Genomic DNA, 25,581 nt, shown 5'->3' with positions numbered 1-25,581 from the left:
ACTGTGACACGAAACATTTCACGTATTTCTCACCTAAGGGGAAACTTAATGCAACATAAACTACCGCGAGGAAAGGGGAATATACTTTGGTAGAAAAGCAAACAAACACATAAACAGTTAACTGGTACATGCATGATTGTCTGACAGGTTGCTTAGCATAAGACTTATATCTGTGAGACATATGAAAGCAATACTGAGTATTATTAGAATAGGTTTGCCACGATGCTGCTGCGATGGTAATCGGAAATCTGCTTGACTAGACCAAAGCAACATGTGCTTAAGTTTTGAAACCCGCTGTTGTTTTTACAGGGTGACTGCGGCCACTTTGAGATCCGCCCGTTCTGCGAGCACAGCGTTACGTACACCTTGCTCGGCGCAGCTATGGCTCGCTACACGGCGACCTTCCAGCGGCGCGCGGCAGGGACGCTTTGCGGTCGCTGCTTCTCGTAATATCCTTGGGAGGCAAGTGCTATGAAGTGACTGCTGTTCTGCCACGTGGAAACTAAGGGCCATCTCTGTGCTTGCTCGAGTGTTGACAAACTGCGAATACTCGTAATGAGAGAGTCTCATTTTGTGTGAATTCCCTAATAATTTAATAATTTTTTCATGATGCGGGGCCATAGTCATAATATATTTCTTTAAAGTCAGTACCGCCATTAGACTTTTGTTTATTTACAGTGTTACATTTACACTTACATAATCATGATTTAGGCTTCAAAGTGCTATTATCAAGTGTTTTAAGTGTTATAAATTGCCTAAGATGGCATACTGTCGTATTAAAATACACTATTGGACACAGGCTCTGCCAGAAATATCGACTCTTAGACAATATGTCCCCCCATGAACCATGGACCTTGCCGTTGGTGGGGAGGCTTGCGTGCCTCAGGGATACAGATGGCCGTACCGTAGGTGCAACCACAACGGAGGGGTATCTGTTGAGAGGCAAGACAAACATGTGGTTCCTGAAGAGGGGCAGCAGCCTTTTCAGTAGTTGCAGGGGCAACAGTCTGGATGATTGACTGATCTGGCCTTGTAACATTAACCAAAACGGCCTTGCTGTGCTGGTACTGCGAACGGCTGAAAGCAAGGGGAAACTACAGCCGTAATTTTTCCCGAGGACATGCAGCTTTACTGTATGATTAAATGATGATGGCGTCCTCTTGGGTAAAATATTCCGGAGGTAAAATAGTCACCCATTCGGATCTCCGGGCGGGGACTACTCAAGAGGACGTCGTTATCAGGAGAAAGAAAACTGGCGTTCTACGGATCGGAGCGTGGAATGTTAGATCCCTTAATAGGGCAGGTAGGATAGAAAATTTAAAAAGGGAAATGGATAGGTTAAAGTTAGATATAGTGGGAATTAGTGAAGTTCGGTGGCAGGAGGACAAGACTTTTGGTCAGGTGATTACAGGGTTATAAATACAAAATCAAATAGAGGTAATGCAGGAGTAGGTTTAATAATGAATAAAAAAATAGGAGTGCGGGTTAGCTACTACAAACAGCATAGTGAACGCATTATTGTGGCCAAGATAGACACAAACCCCATGCGTACTACAGTAGTACAAGTTTATATGCCAACTAGCTCTGCAGATGATGAAGTAATTGATGAAATGTATGACGAGATAAAAGAAATTATTCAGGTAGTGAAGGGAGACGAAAATTTAATAGTCATGGGTGACTGGAATTCGTCAGTAGGAAAAGGGAGAGAAGGAAACATAGTAGGTGAAGTTGGATTGGGGGGAAGAAATGAAAGAGGAAGCCGCCTTGTAGAATTTTGCACAGAGCATAACTTAATCATAGCTAACACTTGGTTCAAGAATCATAAAAGAAGGTTGTATACCTGGAAGAATCCTGGAGATACTAAAAGGTATCAGATAGATTATACATATAATGGTAAGGCAGAGATTTAGGAACCAGGTTTTGAATTGTAAGACATTTCCAGGGGCAGATGTGGACTCTGACCACAATCTCTTGGTTATGAACTGCAGATTGAAACTGAAGAAACTGCAAAAAGGTGGGAATTTAAGGAGATGGGACCTGGATAAACTGAAAGAACGAGAGGTTGTAGAGAGTTTCAGGGAGAGCATAAGGGAACAATTGACAGGAATGGGGGAAAGAAATACAGTAGAAGAAGAATGGGTAGCTCTGAGGGATGAAGTAGTGAAAGCAGCAGACGATCAAGTAGGTAAAAAGACGAGGGCTAATAGAAATCCTTGGGTAACAGAAGAAATATTGAATTTAATTGATGAAAGGAGAAAATATAAAAATTCAGTAAATGAAGCAAGCAAAAAGGAATACAAACATCTCAAAAATGAGATCGACAGGAAGTGCAAAATGGCTAAGCAGGGATGGCTAGAGGACAAATGTAAGGATGTAGAGGCTTGTCTCACTAGGGGTAAGATAGATACTGCCTACAGGAAAATTAAAGAGACCTTTGGAGAGAAGAGAACCACTTGTATGAATATCAAGAGCTCAGATGGCAACCCAGTTCTAAGCAAAGAAGGGAAGGCAGAAAGGTGGAAGGAGTATATAGAGGGTTTATACAAGGGCGATGTACTTGAGGACAATATTATGGAAATGGAAGAGGATGTAGATGAAGATGAAATGGGAGATAAGATACTGCGTGAAGAGTTTGACAGAGCACTGGAAGACCTGAGTCGAAACAAGGCCCCGGGAGTAGACAACATTCCATTAGAACTACTGACGGCCTTGGGAGAGCCAGTCGTGACAAAACTCTACCATCTGGTGAGAAAGATGTATGAGACAGGTGAAATACCCTCAGACTTCAACAAGAATATAATAATTCCAATCCCAAAGAAAGCAGGTGCTGACAGATGTGAAAATTACCGAACTATCAGTTTAATAAGTCACAGCTGCAAAATACTAACGGGAATTCTTTACAGACGAATGGAAAAACTGGTAGAAGCGGACCTCGGGGAAGATCAGTTTGGATTCCTTAGAAAAGTTGGAACACGTGAGGCTATACTAACCTTACGACTTATCTTAGAAGAAAGATTAAGAAAAGGCAAACCTACGTTTCTAGCATTTGTAGACTTAGAGAAAGCTTTTGACAATGTTGACTGGAATACTCTCTTTCACATTCTAAAGGTGGCAGGGGTAAAATACAGGGAGCGAAAGGCTATTTACAATTTGTACAGAAACCAGATGGCAGTTATAAGAGTCGAGGGGCATGAAAGGGAAGCAGTGGTTGGGAAAGGAGTGAGACAGGGTTGTAGCCTCTCCCCGATGTTATTCAATCTGTATATTGAGCAAGCAGTAAAGGAAACAAAAGAAAAATTCGGAGTAGGTATTAAAATTCATGGAGAAGAAGTAAAAACTTTGAGGTTCGCCGATGACATTGTAATTCTGTCAGAGACAGCAAAGGACTTGGAAGAGCAGTTGAACGGAATGGACAGTGTCTTGAAAGGAGGATATAAGATGAACATCAACAAAAGCAAAACGAGGATAATGGAATGTAGTCAAATTAAATATGGTGATGCTGAGGGGATTAGATTAGGAAATGAGACACTTAAAGTAGTAAAGGAGTTTTGCTATTTAGGGAGTAAAATAACTGATGATGGTCGAAGTAGAGAGGATATAAAATGTAGACTGGCAATGGCAAGGAAATCGTTTCTGAAGAAGAGAAATTTGTTAACATCGAGTATAGATTTAAGTGTCAGGAAGTCGTTTCTGAAAGTATTTGTATGGAGTGTAGCCATGTATGGAAGTGAAACATGGACGATAACTACACTCCTGGAAATGGAAAAAAGAACACATTGACACCGGTGTGTCAGACCCACCATACTTGCTCCGGACACTGCGAGAGGGCTGTACAAGCAATGATCACACGCACGGCACAGCGGACACACCAGGAACCGCGGTGTTGGCCGTCGAATGGCGCTAGCTGCGCAGCATTTGCGCACCGCCGCCGTCAGTGTCAGCCAGTTTGCCGTGGCATACGGAGCTCCATCGCAGTCTTTAACACTGGTAGCATGCCGCAACAGCGTGGACGTGAACCGTATGTGCAGTTGACGGACTTTGAGCGAGGGCGTATAGTGGGCATGCGGGAGGCCGGGTGGACGTACCGCCGAATTGCTCAACACGTGGGGCGTGAGGTCTCCACAGTACATCGATGTTGTCGCCAGTGGTCGGCGGAAGGTGCACGTGCCCGTCGACCTGGGACCGGACCGCAGCGACGCACGGATGCACGCCAAGACCGTAGGATCCTACGCAGTGCCGTAGGGGACCGCACCGCCACTTCCCAGCAAATTAGGGACACTGTTGCTCCTGGGGTATCGGCGAGGACCATTCGCAACCGTCTCCATGAAGCTGGGCTACGGTCCCGCACACCGTTAGGCCGTCTTCCGCTCACGCCCCAACATCGTGCAGCCCGCCTCCAGTGGTGTCGCGACAGGCTTGAATGGAGGGACGAATGGAGGTGTCGTCTTCAGCGATGAGAGTCGCTTCTGCCTTTGTGCCAATGATGGTCGTATGCGTGTTTGGCGCCGTGCAGGTGAGCGCCACAATCAGGACTGCATACGACCGAGGCACACAGGGCCAACACCCGGCATCATGGTGTGGGGAGCGATCTCCTACACTGGCCGTACACCACTGGTGATCGTCGAGGGGACACTGAATAGTGCACGGTACATCCAAACCGTCATCGAACCCATCGTTCTACCATTCCTAGACCGGCAAGGGAACTTGCTGTTCCAACAGGACAATGCACGTCCGCATGTATCCCGTGCCACCCAACGTGCTCTAGAAGGTGTAAGTCAACTACCCTGGCCAGCAAGATCTCCGGATCTGTCCCCCATTGAGCATGTTTGGGACTGGATGAAGCGTCGTCTCAGCGGTCTGCACGTCCAGCACGAACGCTGGTCCAACTGAGGCGCCAGGTGGAAATGGCATGGCAAGCCGTTCCACAGGACTACATCCAGCATCTCTACGATCGTCTCCATGGGAGAATAGCAGCCTGCATTGCTGCGAAAGGTGGATATACACTGTACTAGTGCCGACATTGTGCATGCTCTGTTGCCTGTGCCTATGCGCCTGTGGTTCTGTCAGTGTGATCATGTGATGTATCTGACCCCAGGAATGTGTCAATAAAGTTTCCCCTTCCTGGGACAATGAATTCACGGTGTTCTTATTTCAATTTCCAGGAGTGTAGTATGGACAAGAAGAGAATAGAAGCTTTTGAAATGTGGTGCTACAGAAGAATGCTGAAGATAAGGTGGGTAGATCACGTAACTAATGAGGAGGTATTGAATAGGATTGGGGAGAAGAGAAGTTTGTGGCACAACTTGACTAGAAGAAGGGATCGGTAGGTAGGACATGTTTTGAGGCATCAAGGGATCACAAATTTAGCATTGGAGGGCAGCGTGGAGGGTGAAAATCGTAGAGGGAGACCAAGAGATGAATACACTAAGCAGATTCAGAAGGATGTAGGTTGCAGTAGGTACTGGGAGATGAAGAAGCTTGCAGAGGATAGAGTAGCATGGAGAGCTGCATCAAACCAGTCTCAGGACTGAAGACCACAACAACAACAACAACAGACAATATGTCTAATAGTGTATTTTAAAACGACAGTATGCCATCTTAGGCAATTTTTAACACTTAAAACACTTGATGATAGCACTTTGAAGTCGAAATCATGATTGTGTAAGTGTAAATGAAACACTGTACATAAACAACAGTCTAATGGCGGTACTGACTTTAAAGCCCTAATAATTTGTTGAACGTTGGCCATGAACAATCAGCATAACATTTTTTCTTGGTTTGCAGAACGAATTTGCTCGAATAAAAAGAGAATAGTCCTCAGTTACAGCGCGAAAATGCATGAAAAGTGTAAACTGGTCCTACTTAAGCAAGTTCGTTGCTGGTCTCGTGCATGGAAAGACTAAAAGTAACACTGAATGATTCGAGTTGACTGCCGAAACAACTGGCAGAAATCTGTAATAGGATAGTTTTATTGAGCATCACAACCAAAATATAAAACAGCATAAGAAAATAATGTATCAAAATCATATTGCTATCCCTTTATCAAAAAATTATACTGGTAGGAAACTTCGACTCGGTCTGTGTCAGATGACAACTGTAGGCTTATTGAACTTGTGAACACGAACTCTTACAAATACCGCTAAGAGACTTCACTCAAACTGACGTAAGTTATCAGTTAGATCACACAAACAAAGATAATCAACTCATTTTTAATTTTTAAGAGTTAGAGGATCTCTATATCCACATCTCTCTTGCAACAGCGCAGTAAGACGGTTCTTGGTAACATTATCGTTCCTCTTCTTCTGCCATTCTCGACTGGAAGACGTTAAAATAAATGAAAGTCAATGTATTTATTGTAATTTCTTTTATCTTACCTAATGATTATTTGAGACCTAGATATAGGAGCAAACGCACTTCTTGTTTTCTGTAACAGTTCTTGAAATTCTATCAGTAGGCCTATCCTCTGCTAAATGAAGCGTCCGGCAGCGGATCTAAATTCTTCAGGTCTCCAATTTCAGTGTAGTTTCTGTGGAATTCTTTAAAATATAATAATATTTAGGAAGAGTGGAAACTAGGAAAATATTGTTTATCTTTTTCAACCCACTCAACACACTTTCGTGACTCACAGAACAGGAGAATACCTGCCTGCAACGGAAAGGATTGTACACGTGTCAGTGGTTGTCGTAGTGTTGTCTTCATTTGTTGCACAGACAAGATCTTGGTGCGAATTGTGAACTGCCGTCTTCTCCATCTTCCAGAATCCACTTTTATAGTGTAGGTTCGGGAGACATTACTCGACCAATGATAATATGACCTGTACAATAGACTTTCCTATGGAAGCATCACCCGCCTGATAGATAACTTCTGTGTTGTTGGGAACTGCTACGACACCACTTGCAGATATTCTCGAATTGCCCCATCAATGGGACTTCAAGGAACGTCTCATCTTTTTAGGGTCCTTTCTGTCACATCGCCGTTTCCGGTGTCTAGTTGAGGAAGAGAACATTATCTCTCTTGGGAGAATCCTGAGCGAAATCCCTTTCACTGTCACATTTAGCAGCACATTGCCCATAATTAGGAAACCCGTACAGACCTCGCTTTTGTGATTGGATTTGCAACATTTCGGTCCTCCGCTAACTTTGCATGTACTGCAGATGACCATCAAGAGGCTGGAAGATAGACGACACACGGCAGTTTCAAGTTTCACCAGAGAAAACTACGTGCAACGATAACCACGATTCAAGACACATTTACAATTTATGAAGAAAGGTCTAAGGAACCATCATTTTGAAGACTTCGATGAAATTTCTGGATTATTCTTCGAAAAGACTCTTCACCACAAATTTGTTGATTTGGGGGAGGGGACCAAACAGCGAGGTCGTCGGTTTTCAACACAAGTATGATGGATCTAATAACATAGTGCCTCATGGTACGTAACAGTCAGGCTTATGAATCAGTGAGACCTCCACGTTTAAACACCGTCGATGCGATCCAGTATGAAGAGAACTAACGACACTGCCAGTCTCTAAGCAGGGACTGGCTACTCGCCACTACTCACCTGGCGGCGACTTCTCCTGGTGCATGCCACATAAAGGTTCTTGCCTGAACAATGTTCACTCCTGGGTACGCACACATGATAATAACTTTTACCACCTGCCCACGATCAACAAATCCTTGTGTGATGTGTGCAAAGCAAGAGCTTATCTACATCTACATCTACATCTACATACATACTCGGCAATCCACCATACGGTGCGTGGCGGAGGGTACCTCGTACAACTAGCATCTTATGTCATTTAGTGTGAAGCAAGTTTCTGTTGTTACAGCCGGACGGAGTGGCCGAGCGGTTCTAGGTGCTACAGTCTGGAACCGCGTGACCGCTGCGGTCGCAGGTTCGAATCCTGCCTCGGGCATGGATGTGTGTGATGTCCTTAAGTTAGTTAGGTTTAAGTAGTTCTAAGTTCTAGGGGACTGATGACCTCAGAAGTTAAGTCCAATAGTGCTCGGAGCCATTTGACCCATTTGTTGTTGCAGAAGCATGGAAGCTGACTGCCACCCTGGAGGATCAAAGGTCTACAGTTAATTCAGATTTGATAAAGTAGTATTGTAGTTTCCCAGTACTGCAGCTACACCCTAGTTTACACTGGTTTCAGCTTGAGGACAATATTGGTTGCTTACTCGTCCGACTGTGTCCTCAACATCTGTTTACTAAACGAACTGACTGCCACAGTGCACAGTTTCTTGCGACTTTAAGGGCGTTTCACAACGCGAGACGTGTTCGTGTTATGGAATTCCGCATCTGCTTCGATTTACTGAGTGCACTGAAAGCCATTCAGTGCATGCTTCCAGCAGATACGTGAATCCATCTGCTGTTACTTGGCTCCTTGCAGTCACTAAAGCGATTTTAAGTCTCCTAATAAAGCAATGCGGTTTTATGCAAAGTTACCTCTTCTGGTGAGAGTACCCGATAGAATGCGCTGCTTTTGTTGAACATCTGCTTGCGCGTCTCTATTTTGAACGACGGCACCCAAAGTTTGAAACGCTTAATAAATTTTTATTCGCTTAAATAGCTGTTTTATTTGCTTCACAAGCTGATCTAAACAAACAGGTCTTCTGTTTTGATGTTTTTAGACCAGTCTACAGCCTTTTTGCGTCAGTCGTTATAGTGATTTGGTATGACCGTTGAGGAGTCGTTAACTGAATCAAAACAAAAAAAATGTTAAAAACTGATTTTGGTCTCCTATTCGCATGTTGAAAGATGCACTTCATTATACTGACGGGAAAATAGACGGGTGTACGTTTAAAAGGAGTTGGTGTAGGAAGAAATTTAGAATTTGAATAAGCGTTTTTAAGGCGTTGGAAGAAGGAGAATATTTATTTAGAATACTATTTTGTACGATGCCATTGCCTTCCATTTTCTTTCCTCAGGCACACGCTGATTTTTTTCTGCATTTTTGCAGTGATAATGAAGAAATTAAAATAGTGATAGTGGCCAACGAACGCTCCGATCAGATGGTCAGTTGATAGCGTAGTACGTGACAGCTCCTGTATATATCAAAAGTTTACGTTATGAAATGCACAATAGAGTAGACTAGTAGGATTGTTCAAACATGCAGATGTATTTCGTATCGAACACTGAACAGCCGGTCGTCGACCTGAGCTTCCATGCAACAGCAATAACGGATTTTATTATACTTATTTACGGTGCAGTACTTTTTTATTTTTATTTTTCTCCTCGTTGCTATAACTCGCAGCAGCGCCACACGCCCTTTAAAATCTAAATGTTATGCGGTCAATAATTGGACAAATCGGTGGAACGTAACGCGAAATTATTACTAAAGGCTGTACGGGGCATATTGAAGGTAAGACAACTGTATTTCCTGTTTGTTGCAGAAATGGAACAGAACCTGCTTCTTGGATTTTTAAACTTTCATCGTGGCACGGTCAACTTTCAAATAACTGAAGCAAAATAACTTTAATTCAACGACAGAATTACAAATTCCTTCGGATAATCAGTTGTGTGATGAAGTGAAACTGTGATAAACGTATTAATTCTCAGCGACTAAGTATTGATACTCAAAAACTGAAGTACATACTACCAATGTTAACGTTCCACAATAAGATTTACTTTAGATTGTCTCGTAAACTATCTTTCAGCTTTCTAGACCGTAATCGGACAACTTGAGTTGTTCATGGCAGGATATAAAATAAATATAATTATGGTACATCAGTACTGTGTAATACTTCAGTGTTTAAATGTCTGTCTCGTTCCAAGTACAGACGGAATATACCATAAATGTGGGCCCTGACTTCCGAAACCTAGACAAAGATAAGGGCAAATCAGTATCTTGTGAAACTCGAGATAACTTTTGATTTGGGGACGCCTTGATTGAAAATCTACTTTTTCTGCTTTTATTAAACCCGAGAATGCTTGTGTGTCTGTGATACGAGGTTTCTTATATCTTTTGTTATCTTTCACACTAAGCACCTCTGATTTTCCATTTCGTGTTAGAAGATAAAACTCAGAGGGCAAATGGTTCAAATGGCTTTAAGCACTATGGGACTTAACATCTGAGGTCATCAGTCCCCTAAACTTAGAACTACTTAAACCTAACTAACCTAAGGACATCACAGACATCCATGCCCGAGGCAGGATTCGAGCCTGCGACCATAGCAGCAACGCGGTTTCGGACTGAAGCGCCTAGAACCACTCGGCCACAGCGGCCGGCTCAGAGGGCAATTTTGAATTATAAACTTATTTGTAGTTAATGACTTGTCATAATCCCAACAATCTATCTTAATTCTACGGCTGTGTGGTAAAAGAAAAGCTCTTCTTAATATTAATATCAGCATCTCACTATGAGTGACATTTGAATTTAAAGAATTAAACATACAATGTTAGAGCTTCTAATACAGATGATTGATTAGGGATTTTTCTAAAAAAAATTACAGCTGTTCGTTAATTAGGGAGCTGCCTCCTATTCACAAGCTCAGCAGGAAGGCTGCTTCATATTAATTGATTAATGAGGCCTTTTTAAGCAATTTTTCACAGACAAATTGCGTGTGGGGTTGCTGTTCGCTTTTACTGTGTTTTCTTGTCGGTAGTTCTGTTCTCAAACATTAGAGCCTGATATTACGATAATAATTTGTTGCGTTGCTACTAAGAGAGTTATACTGTACAGATGACTATTCAATGAAATTTGACATTCGAAATTGAAAATAGAACTATGGTGTGGATTTTTAAGTTGTAGAAAGCTATATTTGTTGGATATATGATATTCTCAAACATCTGTTTTATTATATTTTGTTAGGGACTACTTTCAGATTATGTAAATTGTCTCAGAATTGTTCACATTACATAAAACTAGAGTAACAAATCTGAAGCATATAAGAGCTTTTATTCTAAACTCACAGAAATTCTTATTATTACTCTGCAAAGGAACGCTCAGAAACTGACAAATGATCAGAGAATTTCCGTTCTTCCTCACATGGATTTAATTTGAAGCTGACTTTTGATTCTACAACTATACTAGCTACAGCATGTAATTGATGAAGCCGTCGACTAGCTTGTAAGGAAAAGGAACAACATCGTTGGGTCACTACGCCATCAGATTGTTCTTATGTACTGAACTGTTACAACTGTGCTAGTCTGCGAGTCCGAGGGGATGGGGTCTCAGTGGGTTATTAACACCACACTCCCCCCCCCCCCCCCCCACACACACACAGCCGCACCTCAAAGATATCCAGATTCTTGCTTGGGTGCCGCAACGATAAAGATAACCGTACCGTAGATGCAAGCACGACGGCGGGATGGATATGTGTGAGAAGCCAGACTAACGCGTGGTTCCTGATGCAGGGTCAACAGACTGACCGATCTGGCCTTGTAACATTAACCAACATGGACTTGCTGTGATGTTACTGAAAACGGCTGCAAGCAAAACGATATTTTTTTGCCGAGGATATGTGGCTCCACTTTTTGGCTTAATGATGATGGCATTTCCTTCCGTAAAATATTTCGAAGGTAAAAGAGTCGCCCAGTCGAAACTTCAGGAGGGTAATACTCAGGAGGATGGCCTCATCAGGTAAAGCCATACTGGAATTCTAATGGATTCCTTAATCGGGAGGACAGCTTAGAGAATTTAAAAACGGAAATTTGCAACAGAGACTTCTCAGATCGACGATCGGCAATTAATAAGTGGGGGTTTTCGATACAAAATACATGTATATGTTTGAAAAATCCTGCTAGTCTACTTCATTTTGTATTTTCTAACGTTGAAATTAGACGTAGTAGGAATTAGCGAAGTGCGGTGACATGGAAAGCAAGATTCTGGCCATCTCATTACAGGCTTATCAATACAAAATCAAATAGATGTAATATAGGATTAGGCCTAATAATGGTTAGGAAAATGAGACTGCAGGTAAACTACTGCGAACATCTTATTAAATGCATTACTGTAACAAAAACAGACACGAAGCCGACACCCATCACTGTAGTACAAGATTATACGAGATAGCTCTGCAGATGACGAAGAGATTGAAGGAATGTACGATGATATATAAAGGAGAATGTGCAGATAGATAAGGGAGATCAAAATTTAATAGTGATTGGTGAGTGGAATTCGGTCTGGAGAAAAGCAAATTACGGATAAATAGTACGAGAACCTGAAGTGTGGGAAAGGAATGAAAGAGGAAGCTGCAAGGTAGAATTTTCAATAGTTCAAAGTTTAATCATCGGCAACACTTTCTGTCAGAATCGTGAAAATTGGTCATAGATAGGGTAACACCTGGGTAGTATGGAATGTTTCACATTGACTATATAATGATAAGACACAGATTTCGAAAGCAGATTTTAACCTGTAAGGCATTTCCAGGGGTAGATGTGGACTCTGACGATAATTCATTGGTTTTGAATTGCAGATTAAAACTGAAGAAATTGCAAAAAAGGTAAGAAATTGAGAAGATGGGACATGGATAAATTGAAGGAACCAAAGGTTGCTGAGAGTTTCAGAGAGGGTGTTAAGGGAACGTTTGACTGAATCAAATGGTTTCAGCAGTCTAAAAAACGAGATTAACAGAAAGTGCAAAGCGGCTAAGCAGGAGTGGTTCGGTGATAGATGCAAGGTATTAGAAGCATGCATATCTAGGAAAAAGATAGATGTTGTCTATAGGAAAATTAAAGAAACATTTAGAGAAAAGAGAATCAGCTGTACGAATATCAAGAGCTCAGGCGTCGAGGTAGGTATTAAGCAAACAAGTGAAAGCTGAAACGTTGAAGGAATATATAAGGGGGGAGAAAAACTTGAGGACAGTATTAGAAGAAGTGAAGAAGAATAGAAGTTGAGATGGGAGAAGTGATACTTTGAGAAGAATTTGACAAAGCACTGAAAGACCTAAGTGGAAACATGGCCTCTGGAGCAGACAACATTCCATCAGAATTATTGAGATGCTTGGGAGAGCCACCCATGACAAAATTATTCCACCTAGTGTGCAAATACCATCAGGTTTCAATAAGAATGTAATAATTCCAATTCCAAAGGAATTTGATACTATCACGTATGAAATAAGTTTTAATAAGTTGTGGTTACAAAATAGTGAAACAAATTATTTACAGAAAAATGGAGACCCTGGTAGAGGCATACCTTGTGGAAGATGAGTTTGAGTCCCAAGAGACGTAGGAACAGGTGAGGCAATACTAATCCTACAATTTATCTTAGAAGATAATATGAAGAAAGGCAAACCTACGATTATAGTATTTGTATATTAAGAGAAACCTTTTGCCATTGTCGACTGGACTACACTCTTTGACATTTTGAAGGCAGAAGGGATAAAATACAAGGGCGATCCGTTATTTACAAACTGTACGCAAATCAGACTGCAGTTATGAGAGTCAGAGAACATGAAAGGGAACCCTTTGTTGAGAAAGGAGTGAGACAAGATTGTAGCCTAACCCCTATATTAGTCAGCCAGCTCATCGAACAAGCTGTGAAAGAAACCAATAAGAAATTTGGAAACGGAATTAAAGTTCAGGGAGAAGAAATAAAAACTTTGAGGTTTACTGATAACATTGTAATTTCGTCAGAGACGGCAAAGGGCTTGAAAGGGCAGTTGAACTGAATGGATAGTGTTTTCAAGTGAGGTTATAAAGATAAACGAGGGTAAAGGAATGTAGTCGAATTAAATCAGTTGATTTTGAGGGAATTAGAATAGGAAGATAATAGATGTGGTGTATGTGTTTTGCTATTTGGGCAGCAAAATAATTGACGGCGACCAAAACAGAGAGGATATAAACTGCAGAGTGGCAATAGCAAGAAAAGCATTTCTGAAAAAGAGCAATCTATATACACGTAATTTCAGTTTAAGAATTAGAAAAGCTTTTCTGGAGATGTGTGGAGTATATCTTACGTGGAGATGAATCCTGGACGATAAGCAATTGAAACTAAAAGATAACAGAAGCTTCTGAAATGCGAAGTAATGGAAGAATGTTAAGGATTAGACGGGTAGCTCGAATAAAAAATGAGGAAGCAGTTAATAAAATTGGGGAGAAAGAAATTTGACACAGATTGATGAAAAAAAGGAATCAGTTGACAGGACACACCCTGAGCCACGAGGGAGTTGTCGGTTTAGTAATCGAAAGAAGTGGGGAAGGGGGGAGTAAAAGTTGTAGAGGGAGACCAAGGCCTGAATACTGAAATCAGGTTCAAACGTACGCATATTGCGGTAGTTATGCAGGGATGAAGAGGCTTGCATAGGATAGACTAGCATGGGGTGCTGCATCAAACCAGTCATCACTCTGAAGACAACGACAACAACAACAACAACACTTTTCAGTTGGTTGCCGGAGGGCTAATCAAAATGCCTGAGCTTGTGACCTGGCCACTTGTGGAGAACATTTCAATCAGGTAATGGTACACATTCACAGGCTGACTGCTGCCGACAGTAAATCCGAAACGGTTAGTAAGTCGACTGGTAAAAGTATAAAGCTATGGGAAGTTGAATAAAGCAAGACACGAAGGGAAAGATCCTTTACTAAGAAAAAAGAAATTGCGGGATCATTGAGTTTCCCGAACGGAAGAGGAAACAATTGAAAGAAACTGCATTCGCTACCACAGACATTGTCTGCAGATCTGTGCTGACAGTCGTAATATTGATGAAAGTGAGTGCACAGTTGGGTTTTATGTCGTGAAAATTATCATGGTTTCAAAACTGTGACACTTCATTGCTATTACAATTCTTACATCGAATGCATCATACATGAACTTCTCTAATTTTCGAACGAATGCTTTTAATATCACGCATTTTATTGAGCTGTAATTCATGGTAGTAACGCTAAAGTAACGTTCTGAACACTAATATAAACAAATTATTATTAATATATTTAAACATTTTATATATCATATAATTATTATTTAAATACTAGGCAACTGCGGTACGTCAAAAGTGGTGGTGACGGCAGTTATATTTGGCTTTGGCGGGCACGGCAGGGTAAAGTCTACATTAAGCATGTTCTTGTATCAACGCAGATATTTGCTGAGGTGCCATCTCACTGGAACCACGGATTGACGCGCGCAGTAATAATGCTGTGCCTAACAGTTCCAGAAATTTAGTATGCAGAAACTGATAGTAAACTACACCGCATATGTGTACTGGTAGAAATACAGGTCTTAAAATATGGTTCCCCAGTTTTCAAGACCAAATTTTCATGGTGAAATTTAACAGTAATCGCGTGGAAAACGGAGTTGGATGAAGTAAATATTACATCAATTCCATACTAGGCTCAAAATTGTGTGGTCATCGCGCCTGCACCTTCTGCTGGTCGTACACAGCAGATTGTACTCTTTAATACTCACCACACGACTACTTTATCTGTACCCCTAGTATTTGGTACAGCCTGCGTAATAGTTGAAAATGCATTACGAAACATTTTCATCACTGCATCCTTAAAACTCATTGTCCCTACCTCATGTTTGCCATCGTCTACCTGCGCACAGCAACGACTCACTGTTCCTCGAAAGCGCATATGGAGTGCAACAAGGCATACTTTGATATGAATCTCTTCTGTTGGAAACCGATGCTCGAAACTACGATGCGAATCCCTTACGGTTTTCCTTCGCCTCACTGTAATGCAGTGAGCTCAAACAGTACGTAGTAGTCAACATTGGATCCAAAATTTCACATTCAAACACCAACAACACCTGGTAAGCCACACGAAAATGTTAGAAGGAGAACAAAAGCAACAACTGCGAGTTGAAACATAACTCACGAAAGACTGCTTAAAATGATACTATCCTTAACAAACAAAACGAAAACTTCCTCTCAATATGTCGCACAGTCTAAATTTATTTGGACATGTTTCCATGCTGCGACAGTAGCGAGTAATCGCATCAGTGCGCCCTAATTTACCCACGAAAAGCAAACTCCAATCTTGAGTTTGACAAGGACATAATTGGCCTCAGTCATCAGCACTGTGCCGAACATAGCAATAAACACCGCATTAATACCGGATAGGGAACTTTTTGCAACAGCAAAAAACAAGAGTTAGGCATGGAATCTTGAACATCTTCTAACCTACGTCATACACACAAAGAACCCAAAGCGGGAAACTGGCTCAATAACCTGCTTCAACAACACAGGATAGAGCAAAATAAAATCGGCCAGAGTATGGGAAGACGTTCAAGAAATAGCTTACGATTGCGCTGTCGGCACCATAATCAGGACTCATACAAAAACATGGGGGTCAAATTATGTTTTAGGTTCTTGAAGATATTTAATTTTAACATTTTTTTATTTTCAATAAGTGTGTTAGTTTTCAATAATACTTTTAGTTTCAAAATTTTCTTTTTCAATGAAAAAAAGTGGTCTAGGGATGGCGTCTTTGAGTACTGAACCATAGAACCTGAATCCCAATGTTCGATTCCATTTATTGCTTGCATTCTGAAAAAAAAATTGTTAGCTACGACTGCCAAGAATTTCCAGTATAAGAAGTAACCTTCACCCTTCCAAAGGCCTTGTCAAAAGTGGGCATAGGGGTCGCTGACAAACTGGAAGAATCAGCGATTATTAATAGCATGGGGATGCAGAGGGCAATGGAAACAATTGCACTAGGGACAGATAGTGTGTTTCCTCAAGATATGTAATCCTATAAAATAGTCCCACGATGACTACTTCCTCTGCAAAAACTTTCAGAGGTAAACCAGTCACCTGTTCGGATCTCCGGGTGGAAACTGCTCAGGAGAACGAAAAACTATGCTAACGTTCTACGAAGCGGAGCCTGGAATGTTGGAATCTGAAAAGACAGAAGACTAGGCTAACATTAGACTTACAGGGATTAGTACAGTGTAAAGGAAAACAGAGATTTCTGGTCAGATGATTATGGCGCATTAAAGCAGCTTCAACGAATGAGGTGTCGGCATCCTTACGAACGGAAAATTGGGGAGCAAACATAATAACAGAATTATTCTTCTAACGAATGAAACTAAGCCAAAATCAGCCACAATTTTACAGGTTTACGTGTCCATATCACAAGATGATGATGAGAAAGTAGAGATAATACACTGAAGAGCCAAAAAAACTGGTACACCTGCCTAATATCTTGTAGGGTCCCCACGTGTACGCAGAAGTGCCGCAACACGACATGGCATGAACTCGACTAATGTCTGAGGTAGAATTGGAGGGAACTGACACCATGAATCCTGCAGGGCTGTTCATTAATCCGTGAGAGTACGAGGAAATGGAGATCTTTCCTGAACAGCACGTTGCAAGGCATCCCAGATATGCTCAATAATGCACATGTCTGGGGAGTTTCGTGGCCAGCGGAAGTGTTTTAACTCAGAAGGTGTTCGTAGAGTCACTCTGTAGCAATTCTGGAAGTGTGGAGTGTCGCATTGTCCTGATGGAATTACCCAAGTCCGTCGGAATGCACAATGGACATGAATGGATGCAGGTGATCAGACAGGATGCTTACGTACGTGTCACCTGTTAGAGTCGTGTCTAGACGTATCAGGGGTCACATATCACTCCTACCGCACACGCCCAACATCATTACAGAGCCTCCACCAGCTTGAACAGTCCCCTGCTGACACGCAGGGTCCGTGGATTCACGAGGTTTTCTCTATACCCATACACACCCATCCGCTCGATACAATTTGAAACGAGACTCGTACGAAAAGACAACATGTTTCCAATCATCAACAGTCCAACTTCGGTGCTCACAGGTCCAGGCAAGGCATAAAGCTTTGTGTCGTGCAGTCGTCAATCGTACACAAGTGGGCCTTCGGCTCCGAAAGCGCAAATCGATGATGTTTCGTTGAATGGTTGGCACGCTGACACTTGTTGATGGCCCAGCACTGAAATATGCAGCAGTTTGCGAAAAGGTTGCACTTCCGTCACGTTGAGAAATTCTTTTCAGTCGTCGTTTGTCCCGTTCTTGCAGGATCTTTTTTCGGCCGCAGTGATGTCTGAGATTTGATGTTTTATCGGATTCCTGGTATTCACGGTACACTTGTGAAATGGTCGTACGGGAAAACCCCCACTTCATCGTTTCCTCGGAGATGCTGTGTCCCATCGCTCGTGCGCCGACTATAACACCAAGTTCAAGGTCACTTAAATCTTGATAACCCGCCATTGTAGCAGCAATAGCCGATCTAACAATTGCACCACACACTTGTTTTATTATAAAGGCGTTGTCGACCGCAGTGCCATATTCTGCCTGTTTACATATCTGGGTATTTGAATACGTATGTGGTTGCCAGTTTCTTTGGCGCTTCAGTGAATATGAGCAAATAGAAGAATTGATAAAATATGTGGGTTAGGAAGACAATTTGATAGCTCTAAATGACTGGAACGCTGTTATATGGGAGAGTAATAATAGAATATTGGTTGAGGGAAAGGAATGAGAGAGGTGAGAGACTTCTAGAATTCTGCATTATGTTTTAACTAGTTGTAACGAACACGATCTCCCAAACGGAAAAGAGAAGAAGATATACTTGGAGAGGATCATAGGGAGTTATCAACTGGAGTATATCATGGTTACACAAAGATTTAAAACTCAAAGTCTGGACTGCAAAACAGACCTAGGTGCGGATGTAGACCACAACCTAGTAGTGATTAACGACAGATTAAAGTTCAAGAGGATGAGGCAAAAGATATCCTTTGAACTGACATAGTGAATTGCTAGGATATAGTGACCAACGGACTTGCCGCATTAGTAACATCGGTTCCCGTCAAATCACCGAAGGTAAACACTTTTGGGCGTGGCTACTACTTGGAGGGTGACCGTTCGCGTCTGCCGAGCGTTCTTGACGAGCAGGGTGCACCCAGGCCTCGTGATGCCAATTGAAGAGGTACTCGAGTGAGAAGCAGCGGCTCTCGAAAACTGACAACAACCGGGAGAGCGGTATGCTGATCACACGCCCCTATCTGCATCCAGTGACGCCTGTCGTCTGAGGATGATACGGCGGTCGGTCGGTTCCATTGGATCTTCCGAGGACTCTTCACACGGAATTAGGATAGAGTGAGACGAAGGGGAAATTCTCTGAGGCAATGACCACTAGTCCAATTAAAAGTGACTAACTAGCTAAGTAGAAGGCGAATGGAAAATAATAAAGAAAGAAATAAGTAAGTATACGGTAAATATAGCGAAATCAAAGGTAAAGAAGCTAGGAACGACTCAGTAAGTTCTTGTGCTTATGAATGGAAGGAGAGAATGTAGTAATCTTAAGAATGAGCTTAAAAGGCTTAGGAATAAAACTAACAGGAGAGTTAAAGAGCGAAACGTAAAGATACTGATAAATAAATGTTTTTAGCGAAAATTGACACGGCGTGCAGGAAGGGTAAACGTAACTTCACAGAACAAATAAAGATTTTAAGCTACGAGATACTGATGAATCTCTATTAAATGTACAGATAGGTCAGGCAAATGGCAGCAATACACAGATGAACCGTACAGCGGAGGGCTACTACGCCGCAGTGTGACAGAAGAAGACGACGCTACATGTGTATCTAGTAACGCGACTAGAGCTTGACTGTGAGAGCTGAACGAACCGAGCTCAAAAGGTTATTTGCGTTGGTGGAAAAAGTCTATGAAACGGTGACCTACCATCACATTTCCACGACACCATCATGATCAGCATCGTATTAAAAAGAAAGGACATACTGACAAAGGTGAAAACTATAGCACGATTAATCTCGCCTTTCACACTTCTAAAATGTTGGCCACAATAATATGCAAAAGAATAGAAAGAAAAACTGAAGACCTGCTGGACAAAGATCAGTTTGGTTTGAAATGGAAAAGGTACCAGAGAAACAACTGTGATGTGCTTAGTGACGCAAGGCAGACTGACAAATAAAAAAACTATGGAAAAATCGGTCAATTGCTTTATGAAGTGATTTGTCTAAATCTAAGAAATAAAACAGATTAGAGAAATATTTGAAGCATCTCATTTGCTGTATATTATTTGGAGCATCATTCAAAATTTATTTCTTACTTTTGAACAACCCATGTTACAAAGCTGTTGACCGATTCTTTTTCGAAGGTTTTATTATTTTCAAGTTTCTTTTGAAAGGATGATGTTATTGACACCTCATTTACTTTCCTAGCGTCTTCTATCCTCGAAATGTCTCTAATGTACCACGCGATTGTCAGGAAACCATTCGACAGGTAAATATCAATTTAAAGCGCAAAATACGTAGGCCTCAAAGGGATGAATTTTTTGACTATCCATCTTTTCTTGAGATATTTCAAGTTTCCCTTAAATCAATAATCACGTTTCTCTTAATTACCTTATTACTTTCAAGCAATTTTTTTTTCAAAATTAGACCTCACGCTGATTAACTCGATAGCCCATTAACTATTTCCAACTCTACGTTTGACTGTGAAAATTCGAACAAAACCCTGTAGTGTAATTTATAGTAAGTCTTGACCAGCAAACAGGATGTCTTCATAGCACATGTGGACCTAGAGACACCTTCTTAATATTGTCCGCAAGGTCATTACTCTACAACATTAACAGCAAGCATTCTAACATATTTCCCTGGAGCACACCCGAAGTTACATCTACATCTGACGATGACTCTCCGTCGAAGATAACATGCTGCATCCCACTACAAAAAAATACTCAATCCAGTCGCAAATTTCGCTTGATACCCGATATGAGCGTACTTTTGACAAGAAGCTTAGGTGTGGTACTGAATCAAATGTTTTTCAATAATGATGGATTACTGCATCTATCTGGGCTGCCTTGAACCAAAGCTTTCAGAATGTCACGTGAGAAAAGTGTGAGCTGGGTTGCGCATGACGGATGTTTTCGGAATCCATGCTGGACGGCATGAAGGAGGCCATTTTGTTCGAAAAATCGATGAATATATCAGAAGTAGATTAATATAGGGAAAGAAAGCTTTCTTTAGTCGAAGAACTCTGCTCGTATGAGGAAGAAGTTGCTGAAAGTGCATGTCTGGAGCTCGGCACTGCATTTTCTGGGCCGTCGTGAATGCGGAAGAGAAGAAACTGTGAGCCTCTGCAATGTGGTGCTATCGAAGAATGTTCACAATTATGTGGAGAGATAAAGTACGAAATGAAGAAGTACAACAAAGAATAGACGAGGAAAGAAGTGCCTGGAAGATACGTGCCATAATAAGGGACAGATTGCTGGGACATACGCTGTAACATTCAGGCATAGTTAAGTTGGCGTTGGATGGAGTAGTGGAAGGCAAGTGGGTACAGGCAAAGACTAGACTGTTCTAAACAAACTATATAAGATTTTGGGTAATGTAGTTAGGTAGAGATTAAAAGATGAGCATAAAAAAGGAAAGATTGAGTATATCATGAAACCAGACGAAAGACGAACGACTTAAAAAGGTAGAAATAAAAAAGAACATCTAGTATATGGAAATCGTAGTGTGTAAATCGTCAGTAATATTTTTATAAGTTATTGGTTTCTCTAGTCCCAAAGACCAAGAAATAGTCTAGAACTGGGTTAAGTAACAAATAAATACCACAGTGAAATCCATACCGTACCAGTGTTCACAAGAAATTTTCTTTTAGGGTATATTCGATAGTTACTTTTAGTCCGTCACTTACTGTCTGTGAAAACATTGTACATCTTGCGCTCATTGCAGCATTGTGCAAAAGAGTTCTGTAGGTTAGCCTAAAAAAGTTATACACGACCTCCGTCCAGTACCTGACCTGCCCGTTCTCAACGATCTGCGGAGGAAAATTTTGACTATCTTCACCGTAAACTGTAACTTTACCAAACACAGTAAGGCAATAATTAACAAGCACAAAAAAAGAAGAAAAAAAGATCACCTGAAAACACAAATACAGCGATCTGATGACGGGAGAATACGCACACGAAAGTACTAACGGTTTTGAGTTACTTAATCATAAGTATAGTGACTGGTGGCGATATCGTAAAACGAGTATTAAAATGGTTAACTATTATTCAGCACGAAAGGGTTCTGGAAACAAACTCATGACGTTGCGTAGTCTCCCAGTATGCTGTTTTACGTGATATAAACTTAAGATACACTGGGACTCGTCAGGCTAAATGGCATAAATATGTCTTTTGTCGTCGAATTTTAGCACCTTAGATAGATAAACACACAAAACTCCTCGCAAGAATGGTAACTTATCTTGAAGGCGAACCACATCAATGAGAACTTAATCAAAGCAAATTGTACGCACCACGGAGCGAATGCTGGTGCTGGTGAGACCGTGCAAAGCAGACGCAGGACACGCACTGAGGCCTCCAGAGACGTCGCAGCTGCCGCGACGTCCGACCGCGTCTGCGCGTGCGCCGCTGCCGGCTACTGGCCTAACCGGGGCTGACGTCAGCGGTCAGCCTTCGGGAGGCGGCGACGGCTTCCGCGGGTCACCAAGGAGGCGGAACTCCCCGCCGCCGGAGCAGCGGCCAGGTTGCGTTTCCTGCCCTCAGGCAACTGTCGGGGCAGCCCGCAGAGTCAGTTATGACCATCCGGCACAGCAGTTAGACGTTAGAGAATCAGGTGCTCTCAGGTCTTATGGGTATTTGGAGTAGTGTTCTCGACAGTGCTGTGCGTCAAAGGGTGCGAGGGACTAACAAGGGGAACATGACAGAAGTGGTGACAGGTATTTAGCTACTCGAAGATCTGGGAAATCTGGGTACTTTGAAATCTTTATTCTGCTCTTCCCGTCAGTGCGGATAGTTGTAGCAGCGTAGAAAGACCCATCATACTGGTGTAAGAATTCGTTTTCCCAGAAAACATTTCGTGTACTGAAGGACGAGATCTCCGAGGGTAGATTCATGACTAAATCAATGAAGCCTTTCTTTAGAATCTACACTCCTGGAAATGGAAAAAAGAACACATTGACACCGGTGTGTCAGACCCACCATACTTGCTCCGGACACTGCGAGAGGGCTGTACAAGCAATGATCACACGCACGGCACAGCGGACACACCAGGAACCGCGGTGTTGGCCGTCGAATGGCGCTAGCTGCGCAGCATTTGTGCACTGCCGCCGTCAGTGTCAGCCAGTTTGCCGTGGCATACGGAGCTCCATCGCAGTCTTTAACACTGGTAGCATGCCGCGACAGCGTGGACGTGAACCGTATGTGCAGTTGACGGACTTTGAGCGAGGGCGTATAGTGGGCATGCGGGAGGCCGGGTGGACGTACCGCCGAATTGCTCAACACGTGGGGCGTGAGGTCTCCACAGTACATCGATGTTGTCGCCAGTGGTCGGCGGAAGGTGCACGTGCCCGTCGACCTGGGACCGGACCGCAGCGACGCACGGATGCACGCCAAGACCGTAGGATCCTACGCAGTGCCGTAGGGGACCGCACCGCCACTTCCCAGCAAATTAGGGACACTGTTGCTTCTGGGGTATCGGCGAGGACCATTCGCAACCGTCTCCATGAAGCTGGGCCACGGTCCCGCACACCGTTAGGCCGTCTTCCGCTCACGCCCCAACATCGTGCAGCCCGCCTCCAGTGGTGTCGCGACAGGCGTGAATGGAGGGACGAATGGAGACGTGTCGTCTTCAGCGATGAGAGTCGCTTCTGCCTTGGTGCCAATGATGGTCGTATGCGTGTTTGGCGCCGTGCAGGTGAGCGCTACAATCAGGACTGCATACGATCGAGGCACACAGGGCCAACACCCGGCATCATGGTGTGGGGAGCGATCTCCTACACTGGCCGTACACCACTGGTGATCGTCGAGGGGACACTGAATAGTGCACGGTACATCCAAACCGTCATCGAACCCATCGTTCTACCATTCCTAGACCGGCAAGGGAACTTGCTGTTCCAACAGGACAATGCACGTCCGCATGTATCCCGTGCCACCCAACGTGCTCTAGAAGGTGTAAGTCAACTACCCTGGCCAGCAAGATCTCCGGATCTGTCCCCCATTGAGCATGTTTGGGACTGGATGAAGCGTCGTCTCACGCGGTCTGCACGTCCAGCACGAACGCTGGTCCAACTGAGGCGCCAGGTGGAAATGGCATGGCAAGCCGTTCCACAGGACTACATCCAGCATCTCTACGATCGTCTCCATGGAAGAATAGCAGCCTGCATTGCTGCAAAAGGTGGATATACACTGTACTAGTGCCGACATTGTGCACGCTCTGTTGCCTGTGTCTATGTGCCTGTGGTTCTGTCAGTGTGATCATGTGATGTATCTGACCCCAGGAATGTGTCAATAAAGTTTCCCCTTCCCGGGACAATGAATTCACGGTGTTCTTATTTCAATTTCCAGGAGTGTATTACTGGGACCTAGGAAAGGGCACAAATACTTTACTCCGTCCGTAACACTGCTCCCATTCACTAGATAGTAATTCTTCTCCAATTACGTATACCGAACACTGTGACGTCCAATCGTTCAACGAAGCAGAAAATGTCTCTTCGATTCGATACTGTGATCAAAATCCAGTGGTTTTCTTCGATTCTGTATCGTTACCACGGGCTAGGCCCCATCCTGTTCAGAACTGCATATGCATCCACCTCCAAAGAACTTTGGTTTTCTTCGATTCTGTATCGTTACCACGGGCTAGGCACCATCCTGTTCAGAACTGCATATGCATCCACCTCCAAAGAACTACCGAGACTGCCTGCTCCTCACTGTATGTGGCATGCGAGCTTTTGGGCTCAGGAAATCCGTTAACGTTGATGTACCTTAGTAATTAACCTTCACTTCATAAGTGGTTGTTTAGTGACAATTTAGGCCATAAATGACGTCATTTCCAGTCATGCTGCACTCGCATCCTCACTGTCCTTCTTCACATTTGCTGTAAAACTCATGGGGAAAAATGGATTGGTTTGCGCATTATCTACTTTTCCTACAAAAATATGGAAGGGAATTTTCATTTCGGCGAGAAAATACAAATGACGGAAATAGTCTACTCCTGCTATACTGAACAGCAAAACTACACTGACGGGAAAAAAACGCAACACCAAAAAATAATTAATGTAAAGAAATGAAACACGTTTTGGTAGCAGATGACAGTGATTAACATTAAAGGTCACAGGTTAATGCGATAAGCAACTGAAAACTTTGAAATTCTGGTACATTAATAACCGGTGTGACAGCCAGAATGTTGAATGCAAGCATGCAGACTTGCATTCGGACAGTACAGGGACGGTTAATGCTGTTTGTGGATGATGCTGGAGTTGTCGTTCGATGTGCTCGGTTGGAGACAGACGTGATGATCGAGCCGGCCAAGGCAACATAACGACTCTCTGTAGTGCAAGTTGGGTTACAACAGCGGTCAATGGGCGAGCGTTATCCTGTTGGAAGACATCCCCTGGAATGTTCATGAATTAGCCGGCCGGTGTGGCCGAGCGGTTCTAGGCGCTTCAGTCTGGAACCGCGCGACCGCTACGGTCGCAGGTTCGAATCCTGCCTCGGGCATGGATATGTGTGGTGTCCTTAGGTTAGTCAGGTTCAAGTAGTTCTAAGTTCTAGGAGACTGATGACCTCAGATGTGCAGTCCCATAGTGCTCAGAGCCATTTGAACCATTTGTTCATTAATTATAGCACTAGAGTGACGTACAAATTTGCACTCAGCGTGCGTGCGATAACCACGAGAGTGCTTCTGCTGTCATACAAAAGT

General features: G+C 42.9%; 1 protein-coding gene across 1 annotated transcript in view; it reads right to left on the bottom strand.

The window, feature by feature from the left end:
• Positions 1-22,293, bottom strand: part of LOC126236487 (venom protease-like) — a 217,535-nt gene extending 195,242 nt beyond the window's left edge. The window contains exon 1 of the mRNA XM_049945837.1: positions 22,178-22,293. The gene's annotated coding sequence lies outside the window, so the exon portion shown is untranslated. The remainder of the gene's footprint in view (positions 1-22,177) is intronic.
• Between the last annotated feature and the right edge of the window lie 3,288 nt (positions 22,294-25,581).

Source organism: Schistocerca nitens, chromosome 1 (genome assembly GCF_023898315.1).
Source record: "Schistocerca nitens isolate TAMUIC-IGC-003100 chromosome 1, iqSchNite1.1, whole genome shotgun sequence".
In the NCBI taxonomy this organism is placed as follows: Eukaryota; Metazoa; Arthropoda; class Insecta; order Orthoptera; family Acrididae; genus Schistocerca; species Schistocerca nitens.
The sequence above is the reverse complement of the archived record's forward strand: the minus strand, read 5'-3'. Positions and strand labels throughout refer to the sequence as shown.